The following is a 17324-nucleotide window of genomic DNA, read 5'->3' on the forward strand; positions in this document are numbered from 1 at the left end:
GGCATCAATTCCACTGGCACCTGTTGTCAAGGGTGCAGCGATATGAGCCCAAACTTCCAGCAAATGTAGCACTGTAGCTCAGTGGAAACACACTCCTGGAGCATGGTGCAGGAAAGGAGGGGCTGTTGTTGGTGGAAGTGCATGCTATTGTGGGGGGATGCACCCGGCAGGTGGGGGAATGCCCTGCATGACAGGTGACTAATCACAGAATAACAGACGTGTGAGATGGAGCAGGCTTTGTTAGGCCCGGCTCAGTGGCCATGTAGGACTGTGCTCTAGCCCTGGAACGGGGTTCCCATCTCTCTCTGGGGCACAGTACTTCATACTTTAATAGCTGAGGAAGGACAGCCTTGAGATTAAGATACTGGACTGTGAGATCTGAGTCTGCTTCTCCCCTGGGCCACGCCTGGGCCACGTAGTGCCTGCGTGACCCCGAGCTAGTCACTGCATCGCTCTGTGCCGCCGTTCCAGTGGGGATGGCAAAAATACTCCTGAGGAAGGATGGTCCAGGGGTTAGTGCTATCCTGGGACTTGGGAGAGCTGGGTCTAGTCTGCTCTGCTACAGCCTCCCTCTTGCGGCCTTGGGCAATTCATTCAGGGCCAGATTGTTAAAGGGATTTAGGTGCTAAAGATGCAAATAGATGCTTAGTGGGATTGTTAAGCGGCAGTTAGGCACCAAGCTGCATCTTTCAGTGCCTAAATACCTTTGAACATCTGGCCGTTACTCCCTCCATTTCCCATCTGTATGTAACCCTTCTGCCCGTCAGAGTTGGCAGCAACAAGGGCCGGGTTCAATATCTAGGGGATCCATTCCAATAACACAATGCAAACCGGCTCGAGCCCCCACCCAGTGACCTGGGACAAATATATACCACCCCCGCTGGGCGCCTCCAAGAGGCAATACTTCCCCTCTCGCAAGCACATAGTCTGAGTGTAGCAAAAGTCTTTTAATAACAGAGAGAAACAATGTGGCATTATGTTGGGGAAACACCACCAACAGGATTCATAACACAACCCATGAGCAAAAAACAACCCCACCCCAGGCAAATTGGGGCATGCCCTTTTCCCTTTGGTTCTTGAGTCCAGCAACCCCAAAAGTCCAATGCCCCAAAAGTCTCTGTCCCTGGTCAGGGCAGCCCCAGAGTTCGAAAGTTTATCGGCGGAGCTTTACCTCCCAACCTGGGTGGAAATGGGACGGGGGTAAGAGGCACCTTACGTGATCTGAAGCTGACCGCCCCATAGCTCCATAGCGGCACTCCGCTCCGCCAGCCGCCCCACAAAACTCCTTCGCGCAGCTGCACTCCGCTCCACTAGCCGCCCCACGAACTCCTTCGCTCCGCTCCGCCAGCCGCCCCACGAACTCCTTCGCTCAGCTGCGCTCCGCTCCGCCAGCCGCCCCACGAACTCCTTCACTCAGCTCCATGGCCCACAAGCAGCTCCTGCCATCCACACACTGCTCCGCGTCGAACTGCTTCACCAGCCGTCCCGCAACCTGCTCCACAATATATCTTCAGGCTCCCCCACTACTTAACACAACACTCAGTGATTTCAGCGCTTAGGTGAATTCAGCTTATAATAGGGAAGCCCCAGTGCTGGTGCACTGTCAGCCCAAAGTGAGCTCAGCAGCCTATAACTAGACTTCTAATGAAATCAAAATTAGCTCTGATATTCCACAGTGGAGAGAGGAGGAAGTGCAATTAGCATGTAAGGCCCTCACCAAGGGGCCCATGCCACCAAGTATTAATGCTTGTCCCCAGCCTCTCTCCATTCACACAGTTTTGGAACCCATGACCCTTGCCTAGCGAGTGCTACTTAGATGATGGTGAATCCCTCCATCGTAACAAAAGGCCACGTACAGTTCCAAGCACAGTTCCCATAATCAGGGTAATAACAATTTATTCTTCCTGCCCCAATAACAGAGACACTGGGGATCCCACAGCAGCCAAAGTGACCATTTGGGCAGCTATGGTCTCATTCTAGGCGTGGTGGGTGTGCCTATGCAAATGAGATCGGCCCCTGAAGTTCTTTTCCACAACTTGCCACACCTCACCACCAGATGTCAGGGTGGAGCTCATCCTGACACTGCTTACATGTAAAATGGAGACAATGGTGCTTCCCACAGGAACACTGCAACTGGTGAAGTGCTCAGATGCCATGGTGGTGGGGCACAAAATCCTTAGATAACCCTCTCCCTGCTGGGAACGTTTTCCTTATTCTCAGCCTCAATCCATTAATCCAAACTAACCCCCCTAAAATAAAGGGGGCAGATCATTTGTCTGGTGAAACATCCTAATCATGGCTGAACATCTGGCCTGACAAATCATTTCATTGCTCTCCTCTGCCATGTGTAAAATGGGGATAGTCCCGACCCCTGCCAGATGGGGTGACTGGGAGATGGATTAATGTCTATGAAGAGCTGGGAGATCCTCTGTTGGCAGGAGCTATAGAATCCCAAAGCAGCAGAAATACACTTGCCTACCTTACAGTGCAGCTTAGCTAATCGTGTGTGAAGTGCTTTGAGATTCTCAGATGAAAGGAGCGAAGTACAAAGTGTGTTAGAGAAAGGACAACACAGAGTTTAAAAAAAATCCTGCCATACATCAAACCACCGAAATCCCCTCGTAAAGAAACAATGGCTGAGAATCTCTCTAGCCATGCAAAGGGGCTGAAATGCAATTAAGAATCTGGTCCATTAAGTGTCTCCTAAAGCCAGGGGCCCGGATCCCGGCTGGACAAAAGAAGTGCAACTCCACTGACTTGAACAGAACTTGTCCAGTTGACAGCAGCTGGGGATCTGGCCCAGGAAATTCACAAATTTGAGCCCTGATGCTGCTTTCTCTGAACTCAGTGGGAGTTTTGCACTGGATTTCAATGAAAGCAGGACTAGGAACTAAGCAGCCGTGACACGTTTAACTATTTCAGCGTTGCCTAATGGATAAGGCATCAGGGGCATCCTCACCTCTGCGTTGGTGCCCCACGTCCTATGCCCTGTCTGCGATGCGGTCATTCCAGCAGCACTGTAATTGAAATACCATCCCACTGCACAATAGGCCAGGCCATCAACTATAGAGTTAACTCTTTTTGATTTAAAATCTAGAACACAGCAGGAACGAAGGCTTGGTATTGAGTGTAGCATCCCCTCCCCCCCTTCCAAGCTGCAAGCCTCAACCACACACCTCAGAGTCTTTCAGATCCTTAAATAAAAGGGAGCCTTTTCCATTCTGATTAACAAGAGAGTCTTCCCGGGAGACTTCACTGCTGTTTGTTCTCTGCCACTGGCTTGTTTAATTTACTGGCCCATTATAGCGGCTAAGAGAATGAAACCGCTTGGCTCCCTGCGGCCCCCTTGGCACACACCTGAGCCCGGAACAAAGCCACCAGCCGCCTTCCCCGAATCCTTCGGGTTGTGACATCTCAGAAGATTGGCCTGTCCGAGGCATTTGTGGCAAAGCGCATTCTCCGCCGGTGCTGTCACCGGTAGGGAGAGAATTGGCCTTCGAAGTAACAAGGACCACACCTGCTACTCTCTCCCCTTGCTGAGGCCTTTTCACCTCCAGCGCCGCAAGAAATGGATTGTGTGATTGATTGAGATGGACAAAAACCACAAACCAGCAGCACTCGCACAACCGCCATCTCCCTCCTACGCCCCTGCATGGCTTTATTGCTTCTCCCCCAGCCCCCCGGTGAATGCGGGGGCTGGGCTGACCAGAGGAGAGAAAGGGAGACAATTGTACTAGAGCCCCAAGCTCAGGGCCCGCACCCAACTCTGCAATGTCTGCGTACATAAAGCAAAATGGGAAGGGGTGAGGCCCCAGTAAACATGATGTGCCAGGGCCCCACACGTCCCTCAATGGGCCAGAGCGGGGACTGGCTCCAAGTGCAATCACACCGCTGGCACCAATAGACATCATCTTTCCCTTACAGCAGGGGCTCTGTAGGAACCGGCCCAGCAAGATCTGCCCAGATTGGTTGGGCCACCCCAGCACATGGGTACCATGATCCCGCTGCCTTCCTGGCGGCTTCTGGGCCTGCTCCTGGGCTCCCAAGCAGGGCTGCTGCCACGCTGCCCCCTCCTGGCAGGCTTTCCCCCACCAGGCATTGAAGCCTGGGGTTTTCCAGCTGCAGTGACTCAAGGGTCTGTCATTCTGCCCCACTTCTCCCCACTCCCTCCCATCGGCAAAGAGGCCCTTGTTCTCCAGCCGGACTCCTCTCCATCATTGGCAGCTCTCTGGTCCTCACCTAGCTGCTTAGCCCCATGTGCTTGGCCTGGCTTTTTGCTGATGCTCTGGAATAGGCTTCCCCTGTAGAGCCTGGCGGAGCAGCTGGTCTCTCACCTAGCAGTCCAGTCCAGCAGCCACCCACACTTGTGTCCCCCAGCTCCGGGTGCTGGAAAGCCAACCCGGAGTGGTACTGGGCACTGCAAGAGGGAAGGTGCTGAGTCACCCACCCCCCTGAGATAATGCCAGGTGTGGATCCTGCTCAGGCTCCAACCTCGCCCTGTGCCCGCCTCCTGGTGCGCATGATTGAGCTCAGCACACTTGTCCTGTCACCTGCACTATGGATCGAGCGCCATGCGCCTCAGAGCAGGAGAATCCTTCCCAGAGCAATAATGCATGTGGGACACGAAGGCCAGAGCTGTTCCCATGGATGGCACAGAACTGCAGGCATGGCATTGCCAGTCACCACCCCCACACTCCTATTTATCACCTTCCCTCCCAGTTCTCGTCCATTCCATCCCCCCTCTCCCTCCTCACATCCTTCCATCCCTTTTCCTTCTCTCTCCATCCCTTCTCTTCACCCCCTTTTCCCCCTCCTCCCATGATTCTGCTCCTGCAAGATACCCAGCACTTTGGAGGGATGTCCACCCCCTCTTAGCTCCCTCTCAGGGACGCTCAGTACCTTGCAGGGCTGAGCCCTGTGCTTCTTCCACCTCACTCTTCCCCTGTCCCTGTCCTCCCTCATACACCAATGTTCCCCCCACAAACATAACTCTGCAGCACTTCCAGGAAGTCTCTAAACGGCGCATTTAATCTAGATTCAATACGGCAGTTACTCGTAGCTGGTAAACACCAAAAACCTATTTAAAGGGGATTAATAGCTATGTAATAGCCAAGTGTCTACTGCATGGCTGCTCCCACAAGGACCCAGCTCCCTCCCCAGCCCACCTCCCACCCTGCTCCCTTCTTCTCTGGCTGTCAGGACTTGACCCACCTCTTGCAGTCTGTGCCCAGTTCCCCTTTTGTGGAACTAACAACTTGCTGGGTGCCTTAAGCTGTTGTTTTTGTTTCCATTGAATGGCAGCCAAGGCTGCCAGCCCTGTGATAAATTAATGAGATTGCCGGGAAGCTCCCGCTCAGGAGATGGAGACCTTAAAGTATTAAAACTGGTTAAAAGCATCGACCTGTACCTGCAAAAAAAAATAAATGAATAAAAAATAGCAGGGGACCAGCCCTGGGAACCAAGTCTCAGGTCAAGAGGCAGGGCTCTCACCGCCTCGGTGAGTTAGTGGGTTAGTGGATGCGCCACTAACCAGCGGCTTGTTATCAGTAATGTGCTGAACCAGTCATTCCTGGCCAGCTGACACCAGAGACGGAGTGCTGATGTCCCCATTCCCCTTCCCAGAGAAAAAGACATCCCTTGCCACCTAAACACAGTTATCCTGGATAATGCCCCACTTCCTCAGCCCTTCGAATGTGGTCCCACATGAGGAGATGATCCCGTGCCCACCCCTACTGAACAATACAACGTAGCTCTCAGATAGAGCTTCTCATCATGGATTCCAAAGGTTCCCGTCTGCCTCAGTTTCCCCACCACTGCCCCCTTTGTGCCTCTGTTTCCTCTCCTGCCCATTATCTCTTGCTGTATATGTACAGGTCCTAATACAGTGGGCCCAGATTCTACTGTATCAGAATACTGAGGGTACAGGGAAGCAAAACAACAACTCTTCTAGAGTGGATCTCAAAGCACTTTACAAAGAAGGTCAGTGCCATGATCACCATTTTACAGCTGGGGAAACTGAGGCACAGAGAGGCAAAGTCCCTTGCCCAAGGATACCCAGCAGGCCAGTGGCAGAGCCAGGAATAAACCGCAAGTTTCCCGTGTCACAATTCAGTGCTCCATGAAGCGACACTGCTCCCTCTCCCCACCAACGTACATATTTACACCCTCCCAGGTCACAACTTCATGTGCCTGCCATACGATCCGGGGGTCGAAGCAATCAAACCAGCACCACAGCACCTTGAAATGTCCTGCGACAGCAAAACACACATAGTAAACATGTCCACTCTCCACCATTAGCGGCACTAGCTAGTCGTTGCCTCTCATCAATACACTGATCGCAGGCACAAATCTCCAGCGACACCACGGGGATGTCCCAGTCACATGGCATCATGGCTCACATCCAACCCACATCACAGTCATTCCAATGTCACTTTCGAGGCGCAAACCTTCCTCAGAGGAGTTTTCCACCCAGTCGCCCCTGTAGCCACAAGGAACTCGCCAGGGCTTGTCGATAAATGCCAACCAGCCCTAGAACAACGTGTGCCTTAGGGATCGATGAATTTAAGCTACAGTCAATGAACCGGCTAAACTCTTACTGGGTGACAGGGAGAGGCAAAGGGGGAGGGGAGATGAAAGCGAGAGAAAGGGGAACAAATGGAAGTGGAAGGGAGCAAGAAGCAGTGTGTCCTAATGGATAGCAGATCAGCCTGGGAGCCAGAAAACCTTAGTTCAGTTCCCAACTCTGCCACTGCTGTGCCAGCGGTCACGCAGCAAAGCACTTTGCCTCTGTTTCCCTTCCCTCTCTTTGTCTGCCTGGTCTATGTGGATTGTAAGCTCTTCGGGGCCCAGATGCTATGTGTTTGTACAGGGCCTATTGCAATGGGACCCTGATCTCAGTTGTGCCCTCCAAGCACGACTGGAATATAAAGAATACTACTAAGTGGTGCGGAAAGTAAAGGAAGAGGAGAGAGGGAATTCCAGCTCATTAAACTGCTCGGCCCTGGCTTCCCGCTCTCCAGTCCTGACCGTGTTCTCTCTCTTTGCCTAGCTGATAATTATTCCCGCTTCCTCACACAGCGCCAGCAAACAGTCCCCCGTGCCTGCCACTTTCTGCACAGATAGGCAAACTGACGCAGACCAGGTTAGAAGGGACGAGCATGTTCGCATGTCTCTTAATGGTTCCCCTGCTCCCCGCACCAGGGAGAGTTGTATTAGAATGTGTTACACTAAATGTGCCACTGTTGCTCCTAACAGCTCCTGCTAATGCATTTGGTTGTCGGCGGCATCACAGTTCACCTCAGATGGAGCCAGGACGATCCACCCCACGCGCACATTTTCATGGCTTTTAACAGGCTGGGAGGTTGGAGGTTTTTTAAAACTTTGGCTTGCTGCAATCATTGCTTTGGCTTGGCATTATTGGGTTCTAGTCTTGACTATCACAAACTCACTTCACAAGCTCTGTGCCTCAGTTTCCTCATCTCTGAAATGGGGATGTTGACTGTCATCCACCTCAGGAGGGCCAGGGTGGGGTGGGGACCAGATTCTGTGAGGATACATTAATTACTGCATGTAAAGCACTTGGAGATCTTTGGGCGAAATCATAATGGTGAGTGTGACAGCTGCCATCCTGGTCAACACTGAGGATTAAGCAAAAACCTCCAGAGCTAGACAGGTGTAAAAGCCAGGCTCTGTAGCTGGGAGCTATACACCCCTGTGGACCAGACACAGATGGGATGTGATAGAGAGCTCAGAGGCCCAGGCAGCCGGGAGCCTAGCACACCCGACTTCTGGCCCTTTCCCTCTCTGGGGTCAGTGGAGGTGCCTGTTCCTGATCTTAGGCCAGGACTCTTCAGCTTTCCACCCACATCTGGGCCTCACCCTTATGGGCTTGAGGTAGGGAGACCTGGGCCCTTCCTCTGCATCTGGTCCTAGCCCAAGGCCCTGTGGGAGGTGACACCGGGAGGGTCGTCCCTGCAGCAAGTCCAAGTTCGCTTCCCTGAGCTACTTCCTACCTATAGAGCCCTTCAGTTTCGGGCATCGCCCCTATAGCCCAAACAGTCACTCACTCAAAAAGAAAAGAGGGGTCCAAAGGAGCAGAGCCCTGCAAGACCTGCTGGTCTCAAAGGAGGCGGTGATCGGAGAAGGCTCTTCCTGGTGCCAGACCTGCTCTGTGGCCTCTCCTCAGGCTCCACCTCCTGTCCAGCTGGAGGTTGGTTCCTCTCTGCTGCAGCGTGACCACCCCCTTTACCTGGGCTCCTGAGCTCCTTTCTAACCCACTCCTCCAGTCGTTGCATATTTGGCTGGCCCGGCGGGGTGGGCTACCCTGGGCCCAGTATGATCTTTTAACCCTGTGGGCCGAGGAGGGGTTTGTATACCCCACCACAGGAGAACATGTACCACACACTGATCAGTGGGTTACACACCTCTGGGCCGAGGAAGCCCAAGCATCTGGGGCCTACTGCAGTTTGAATCCCAGATGAGCCCCCGCTCACATGATAGCCGCCATCTTGGATTGAAGTAGAGCCCTCCGGAGCTAGAACCACAAGTCTCTCTACAACTTGAATTAAAGATCCAGTCTCTCTAGCCCGAGAACTATGACAGACCCACACCCTCTGTGGGTTAGGGACCCACAACACACCCTGGCTACTGGGTTACACTAGCATTTATATAGCCCCGTGTAGGTACAAAATGCTGTACCATGAGGCAAAAACCAGCTTTGGAGTGACAGCAGGGTTTGGTAATGAAACAATTCTCTCTCTGAGCCAAATTTAGATCATCACCATGCTAGAGAGGGTGAAACTGACACACGGTGGTGATGTGACATGTGGAGTCTGTGACTGTGCCAGGAATAGAGCCCATAGCACTAGACCAGCCTCTCTTGGACTGCACAGTATCAAGGCTATTACCCAGGAATAATCTCCACCAAAACATGCCCCAGCTCACTGCCCCCTTTTCCACTGTCCGAGGCAGGGAACAAGGGCTTTTAAAAGGAGTCAGGAGGACTCACCCCAGTGTCCATTGCTAAGTGGATTCTGGGCTCCTTCTGTGTGTGTCAGGCAGCTCCTCTTGTTTGAGGCTGAATCAAGCTGGCTGCATACTGAGCCAGCCTTGGGAGGGCGAGGGGGAAGAGAGGGGTGAATCCTGGCATCAGCTGGAACACAAAGCAGCAATCTGTACACTCAGCACCGCTGGCCACAAGCAGAGAGTCTAGCTGTGGCAATGAGACAGAAGGGGACTCCTCCATGTCTCATGGAAATGGCTTTCCTCTTACCAATTCCAAGGGGAGACTGATGCCCTGCAGCTGACAGCCAGAGGGCTCGAGGGGCAGGGACCATCCTTGCTAAATCTTGGACTGCAATCTTCGCCCTGTGGGAGCCAATTCTGTGCACGCTGAAAATTATGATTCAAAGCACTAGAAAACCTACCAGTTTAAAGATCCTAATGACACCCCTGAGACTGCACTAGACATAATATTTGCAATGAGCAGAATTATAGAAAGGAACAACCTCATCTTGTGTCCTGAGCAAGTCATTTCACTCTGCAGCACTTCATCGATCAAGTGAAGCTAACCCTTCCAAGCACAGTGACAGCCCTAAGCTGCTCTGCCTGGCCCTGCTTATCCACCCTTATCCCCTGCCCCGTGGGGCTCTGCCATTTACACCAGAGTAATTTCTGCACTTCTCCTACAGCTATCTACAAGTTCCCTGCCATATCATCCCCTGCAAGGGGGGCTTTGGTCTGGAAGCCCACTCCTCATTCAAATATATCCTTTAAGATCCAGGTCTATTGCAATTCCTACATGAAATCAGCCAGCCAACAGCAGCCCAGGAGAAGAGCAGTTGGAGATAATCAATGAATGATTCATATAACATTTATATATACATATATAGAACTACCAACACATGCAGCCACTTTGCTTGGGGTTTTCTCCCCATCCCCAGTCTGCATCTGTTTATCTTTCTGATCCTTGATCCCGCAATCAAATATATGTGGGCAAACCTCTGCGCCGACTCAGATTTCATCGAGCTGCAGGATCAGGGTCACAGGGTCTACTTTTCAAGAGATCTCAGTGCCCAGGCAGGAACTGAAATAAATGGCCAGGTTTTCAACTTGCTCAGCCCCTTGGTTGCATTGGGTGCTGAGCTCTTGAAAAATCTGGCCCCGCTTATGGGTGCTGGACAATTGTAAATTTGGCCCTTTTTTGTAAGTTCTTTGGGGCATAGACCATGTTTTCTCTCCATTTGCATTGCACATTGTGGGCTCCACTCTAATATAAATAATGATATTCAATCGTCAGCAAATAATTCGTGACACCTTCTAGCTGATGAACGCCGTCTCTGATTGGCTGCAAACAGATCACCCTTTTCACAGATTTATTTGCTGTCTGAAATTATTCAGTAATATTTTTCACAAAGCTTCTCTCCTACTTTATTCACCTTCCACAATCTGAGCCATACTGTGTAGCTGTGAAGGGGTGCATATAATAAATAATAAAATAATAATACTACTTAGCTCCTACATAGCACTTTTTGTCAGTGGGTCTCCAAGCTCTTTATAATCAAGCCAAGAGTCGTTTTACAGATGGGAAACCAGAGGTACAGAGAGATGCATGGCCTGACAGCACACCTCTGGGCTAAGACTCCAGGCACAAGTGAGCCCAATGTAACCCTAGGCTGACTCCACTGACCAGTGAAATTACACCAAGGACGAATGTGTGTTATGTATTATTTGTATCACAGTTGCACCTAGGAGCCCCAGCCATGGGTCAGGCTCACAATGTGCTCAGGGCTGTACAAACGCAGACTGTCGACAGTCCCTGCTCCAAACAGGGAGCAGAGAAGAGACAACAGGCCGATGCAGCTAGACTGAGTGGAAGGGCACAAGGAAGCAATGAGACAGTATCCGTTGTCAAATGGACAGTGGTCTCAGCACAGCAACTGCTGATCCAGTGTCAGGTTTTTTGTAGGTGTCGCGGTAAAGGAGAGTTTTAAGGAGGCATTTGAAGGGAGACAGTGAGGTGGCTTTGTGGGTATTTACAGGGATCTCCCCCCAGGCCAGCCCCCGAGAGAGCACAGAGATGCTTATTTGAAAGCTGAGCAAGTCGGCGATGAAGTCTAGCATCACTGGTAGAGTGGAGGAAGGCCAACATCTCAATAGCATAGGAAAGCTGACAGACAAGGAAGAGGCAGGCTGTGAAGGTCCTTGAAAGCAACGCCTCTCTGACATGGAAGGCGTGGCAAATATATTGATCTTCAAAGCTATTGAGAAACAGGACTAAATCCATCCCTGGTGTAAGTGGCGGTGACTCCAGCTAAGTCAGTGCAGTTCCTCCTGCTTACACCAGGGCTAAATTGGACCCATAGCACTTAGCTTGCATTGTTGGACTCAACATGGGGGCTCATTTAGCAGCACAGCTCTAGGTTCTGGTAACCCTTTAATCACAGCCACGAAGGTCCATTAACAGAGTTAATTAAAGCATCAAAAGCTGATCAGCGGTCCAATGAATAGCAGCACAAGCTGGTTTGGAAGCATTATAGCTCTCTCCCACAATACACCAGGGAAGCATGCAAATTAACATGCTGTTCCAGGGGCTAATGCACTACATGATTGTAAAACCATATAAAATAATTGTTTGCAAAATAAGCAGCCCTGTTAATGGCTGATATCATCCATTAGGCAGCATCAAGAGCAGGGACGGGCGCAGTTTTACAGCATGTCCCTTCCTCATCGCAGAGAGCTTCCCGCTCCCAAGAGACATAAGGGCGCCTTATGTGGGGAAAGCCCAACAGTCTGGATGAAAAACGAAAGGGGCAGGCATTGAAGCAGTGGGACTGGGATCAGCAGCGCACGGGCGTACAACGCAAAGGAAGAGTCAACAGAGAAATCTGCTCCATTGGACTCCAACTTCCACCCTCACCATCCAGCTGGGGGGCCTTGATCAGCACCGCCAGGCGGTTTAGTCCTGTTGCCTGACATCTAATGCAAGTCTGCGGTGCAGAGAGCAGAGAAGAGCCCACTAAAAGTAAGATGTCACTGAGGAAATCTCTCCCCCCTGCTCCCACGCAGCAGGGCGCCTATTGAGTCTGGGATTCTGGATGTGATTTGACATCCTAGGTTAGGACCAGATGCATCTGAGCAAAAGGCAGCCTGCAGGGATGGAGTCTGTACTGTAAGCAGCTTTGCATGGCTCCCACCCGGGGGCAAAAAATCTCCCCTGGCCCCCTGCAGCTCTTAAATGGTCTCCCCGTACTAGAGCAGGGGCACAGGGGAAGAGAATTGGCCATTTAGCCTGAACAGCAGTTCCACAGATACGAGGGGAAGTTTTAAGGGTAGCTAATGCAAGTCGATGTGGGAGAACCCCACTGTGACTACTCTAGCAGGGATGGGTTGGTAAGAGGGGCTGGAGAAGTGGGTTTCTTGTGTATTGCCCTGCCCGCCGAGGCAGACTCTGCCATGCCGTGCACCTTGTGCATTTGCGCAAAGCGAGTGCAGCCCTGGGAGTGAACTGCCAGGGACATGGGCACGCTCACTTCTCACAGATGGGAGTGACTGCACCAGGGACAAGGTGGGGGAACAGGGGATCAGATGCAGATATACACACACCCAAAATGGCAAAAAAAAAAAATTGAAGGGGTAGGGGAGAGAGCTTCCAGCCAAAGCTCCGCTTCAATAGAGACAGAAGAACCATCCGCCCCCACCGCTGGTAGAGTGGGCACATCCCAAATCGTGCTGGGGCTTTCCAGGCCTGAATAAAACAAGACATGGCCTGACCTCAGCCCTGACAGCCTCAGACTGCCCCTCTAGTCTCGCTGGGTTCATTGCCCTCTCAGTTGGGTTTTACTATCTGATTTTTCCCCGTCTCTGCTTCTTTTCTAACACTCTCTCCTCAGAGGAATCAGGAGCCCAGGGACAACCGAGTTCGAGTCAAACTGTCCAACTCTCTGCAGGGTTGAGCGAGCTCAGAACAAGCCCCATGAATTCCCCCAGCCCTCGGCTGCAGCATAGGACAGCTGGGCTGCTGGATGAGGTGCAGCAGTGAGTGGGTGGAATTCTCGGGCCTAGGTTACACAGGAGGTCCGACTACATGATCAAATGATCCCTTCTGGCCTTCAAATCTATGGACCAAGCACTGGGCTGGGTCACAGCAGACCTGGGTTCAATTCCTTCCCCATCTTCTGCAATGCTGAGCAAGTCACTTAATCTACCCTGAGCCTCACCTATCAAGTGGGGTCCCTACTTCCCTGGGGTGCTGTGCGGCCAGATCCATTGGTGACTGGTGAAGAGCTCAGATGTTCTGGCGATGCAGGCCATAGAGATAGCTGGATTGCTAGTGGCGTCTAGCTGCCATCTCCAATGCATTCACCTACGAAGTCACTCAATAGGCTTACCCCACATTTACTTCCCCTCCCCCCTCACCGTGTTTCACCAGCAGCCTGCTTCCCGCTCTCCTGCTTTGTTGGTTCTCCCCTCCACCATCGCAAATAATAAACAGATTTCAAAGCCCCCGTCTCACATTGATGTAACATCAATACAAATGGAGATAAAAGCTCAGCACTCCAGAAACAGCTGCCGATCACACAACGCCAGCTTTGCCATGGAATATTAATTGGGGTATTAAAGGGAAAGTCTCATTAGTGCAACCTGAAAGGCCAGGTCAGCAGCACGGCTGCTCTGGCTCTGCCGCTGGGGGACGCAGGGAATGGGCCTGGCATGGCTGAGGAGAGCAGAGCAGGATCTGCCATGCCCATCTGAGGGAATCTGCACCTCTCCTCTGCATGGTCCATAGGGCAATGGGGGGGACCACTGGAGGAAAGCAAGTATGTAGGACCAATCCCCCCATACACACACCAAGATATCATCCCTACTCCCTCTGTGGCTCCTACATGGGAGCTCAGCCAAGGGGAGTGGGGATGACTGCCATATGTTCTCCTCTCACAGCAACATGAGTTACCTCTCCCTGAGTGGCTGTAAAAATCTCTCAGCAACATTTACCTCCAACAGCCAGGCTGAAGGGGCGCAGTCAACAGCAGCTGTGGGACCTGGCCTGCAGGGCACCTGGGCCTTGGGGAGCAAGGAAAGTCTGAACTCTGCAGATTCTGACCCTTTCTGTGGATCCTCATGTTCCAGCTGCACCATTGGCCATTCCACTCTGCAGTCGCCCCCAGCGGGGGGTGCCTGGGGTACGGTGGAGTCAGCTGTGGAGGTGACCTGGACACATAGGGCAGGGACTGCATCCAGCAGGTGGACAGGTGTCATCACAGAGGCCAGACACCATAGTAAGGCTCGGCTCTAGCTCAGCCCGTGTAAATCGTGCTGCTCACCCTGGCCAGGGGCAGGCGAAGGAAGAAGGGAAGTCATTAGCCAGCTGCTTCTGTTAAGAGAAGGAACTGTGTCCAGGGTGCCACCACATACCCCATCATATGGATGCCAAGCTATTTCCCTGCCCCCCCCCCCCAGGGCTCCATGGCTCAGCTGATCGTTATGTGCTGGATTACTGTGCAGACATCATGTATCCACCCCAGCCAAGGACAACTGTTCCTCTCTGCCTATAAGTCAAAGATCCCGCTACATCCCTCGCCCACCCCATTCTCGTGGCTCAGACTTCCCTGCATCTCCTTCCTCAGCTCAGCTTTCTCCTCCCTCCCCCGCAGTCTGGGCCTCTACAGTAGAGTCTGTGCATAACCAAACCCCTTCCCCAGCCCAAAGTGGGTCATGATACCCATGTGGTATGGCCTCTAGTTAGCAGGCACTGGGCCAGGTGGTACCTTGCACAACAGACAGGCCTTTGGGCCTCCCTTGGTAGAATTGTGTAGCGGGTGCAGCAGGCGAAGACGACCCAGCCCTCCCTTTCCCCCCACACCTTCCCTGCAGCTGCAGTGAGCAGGTCACATAATAGCTCCACCATTCAGGTCTCCTGGTTTGCATTGATCTCCCTGTCTCTTCACTTGCTGTGCTCTGACATTTTTGCTAATGGAGGCAGGATGGCAGCAGCGTTCCTCAACTTTCCCCCGGGGGCTCATTAGCAGACAGCTGACTAAGTGAGGAGGCCCCCATTTGTGAAGGGTTGCGGAGCCCCTTCTTCAGGATAATTGCCTCCCGGTGACTGACTCGAGGCAGGGCTGCCAGAAGCCAGCTCAGCTTCTCTGACATGCACACGCGGGCACTAGCAGCCTCCTCATACCGGCTGTGGCGAGCTCAGCCCCGTGTCTAACGGTGACACTTCAAGTTCCAGCCTCTCGTGAACCCTCACCCCAGCGCTAGGACCTCACTTACGTGCCCTCTCCCTCTGAGACCCACCCATCAGTGCCAGGCCTTTGTTTATAAGGCCTCTGGTCTCACAGCTCCTCTCACACACTCCCCTCAGTGCTATGCCTGCGCTTGGTTATAAGGTGTCTGGCCTAGGTGGCCATCCTCAGTGCGAGGCCTTGATTCACATGAAATCTCATTCTGAATTCCCCACAGCCACGGCTGGCTGCCCTGGGCAGGGAGAACAGATAGGCCTGTTGGAATCAATGAGCATTTGGCCAGGATGGCTCCGCTGAGCATTATTTTGTAAACCTGTGTTTGTCTGAATACTTGGGGTTGGTGGGGTGGGGGGTTAAGGCGGGAAATCCCTGTTCTACTTGGCTTCTTATCCCACATGCCTCGCCATGGTGTTTTATCACGGCTCATGGCTGAATAGAGACATGGTCTTGGGCTCCCCTCCACTCCCAGCCATGATGCATGGAGCATCTGCCCCGACATTTGTAACTGTACAGATCTCCTCAGTATCGCCCACCTCAAGCATTCAAAAATCACGACGTTAGCTTAAAAATGAGTTCTTTTTCTTTGCCTTCTGGGTTTTTGAGTTCAAGGGGGCACCAGAGTCACTTTTTCAAGTTTTTCTCCAAAACCAGGAGAGCTAGTAACTTTTTTGTTTTTAAGATAAAAGCTGAGCATGAAAACTTAGATTCACATGATTCCAGGAGTTGGGGCTTTAAGACAAATACAAAATATCACAAAACTCTCAATAAAATCATGACACTTGGCAACACGGTCTCCTCCCCAACTGTTTGCAATTCCATAACACTCCAGCGTCGACGACAAGGATTGTTTGCAGGGAAAAGTAACATTGAGAGATTATTTAATGCAGTTTTAGTTTCTTTTAACACCATGTAGCAGTTTGAAACAAAGACAAGGAACTGACACCATGTGACCTGCCAGTTCTTTGCAAACCACCAGCAAGGAAGGACCCCACTGACTACAGCCTGAGAACCATTCTTACGGACAAAAAAACAGACCTGGTTCTTTATTTCAGTCTGCAAGCAGTGGTGGGCATCTATTGATCTGACAGCAATTGACAGGTGAAGGCTGGAAAGAGACACAAAAATGAAGCCAGTATACTTCAATATTCCACCCTTACTATGAGAGAGAGACAGACTACAGAATTCCCCCTTTAGTAAATAAATATACTATAGTATGCCACTATTTAAAAAAAAACCCACAATATTCTACAGAATTCCTCCTGTATTATAAAAGGCTTCAGAATCCCACAAGAGGCCACCCTTATTAACACATAGCCTGGTACATCTCAATAGAGGTCTCTGACTTTATAAGTGTCTGTGGTGTTGCTAGACTTTCATCCTATCACAGCAGAATGACTTACAAGGGACGATAGCGAAGATTTTTTAAAGTATTTAGGTGCCCAAAGATGGAGACAGGGACCTAGTGGGATTTTTGAAAGCATCTCGGTGCCTAACTTCAACTGGGAGTTATTTATCTGCATCTTTAAGAGAGTTGGGGGGAGCTACCTGTGAATGGGGGGCAGAGGGATAGGAGGGGGAGCTACTGATACGACTGGGGGATGTCAGGGGTAGGCAACAGATTCCAGGCTGGGCAGGAGCATCCTACCTGCTGCCAGGCCCATTCCAGCCACTTTCTGCTCCATGGCTTGATCCTGGGTGCCATGGCAAGCGCTCTGGGTCCTGCTCTCACCTCCGAACCCCATCCCTGGGCATGAGGGAGTTTACACATGGATGGAGCCCCAACAATCTTTCCATGACAGAGGCTTTAGCTTTCCCCTGCTCCCCTGGGTCTGCCACCCCCTGTTTAGCTGCCTAAATACCTTTGAAAATCTGGCCACCAATCTTTTACGGAGGCAAGGCACCCCTTAGTTTTGATGGACATTTAGAGGGAGGAAGTACTTCAGGATGAACTCTGAAGCTAGTCATTCTGCGATGGCACTTTGCACAAGGACGAGTTAGATCAATGCTCTGTCCCCCCTAACCCTGCCCTTTAACACAGACCCCCCCACACACCACGAGTTACCCCACTGACATCTACGT

This window comes from Lepidochelys kempii, chromosome 14 (assembly GCF_965140285.1).
Source record: "Lepidochelys kempii isolate rLepKem1 chromosome 14, rLepKem1.hap1, whole genome shotgun sequence".
NCBI classification, from domain to species: domain Eukaryota; kingdom Metazoa; phylum Chordata; order Testudines; family Cheloniidae; genus Lepidochelys; species Lepidochelys kempii.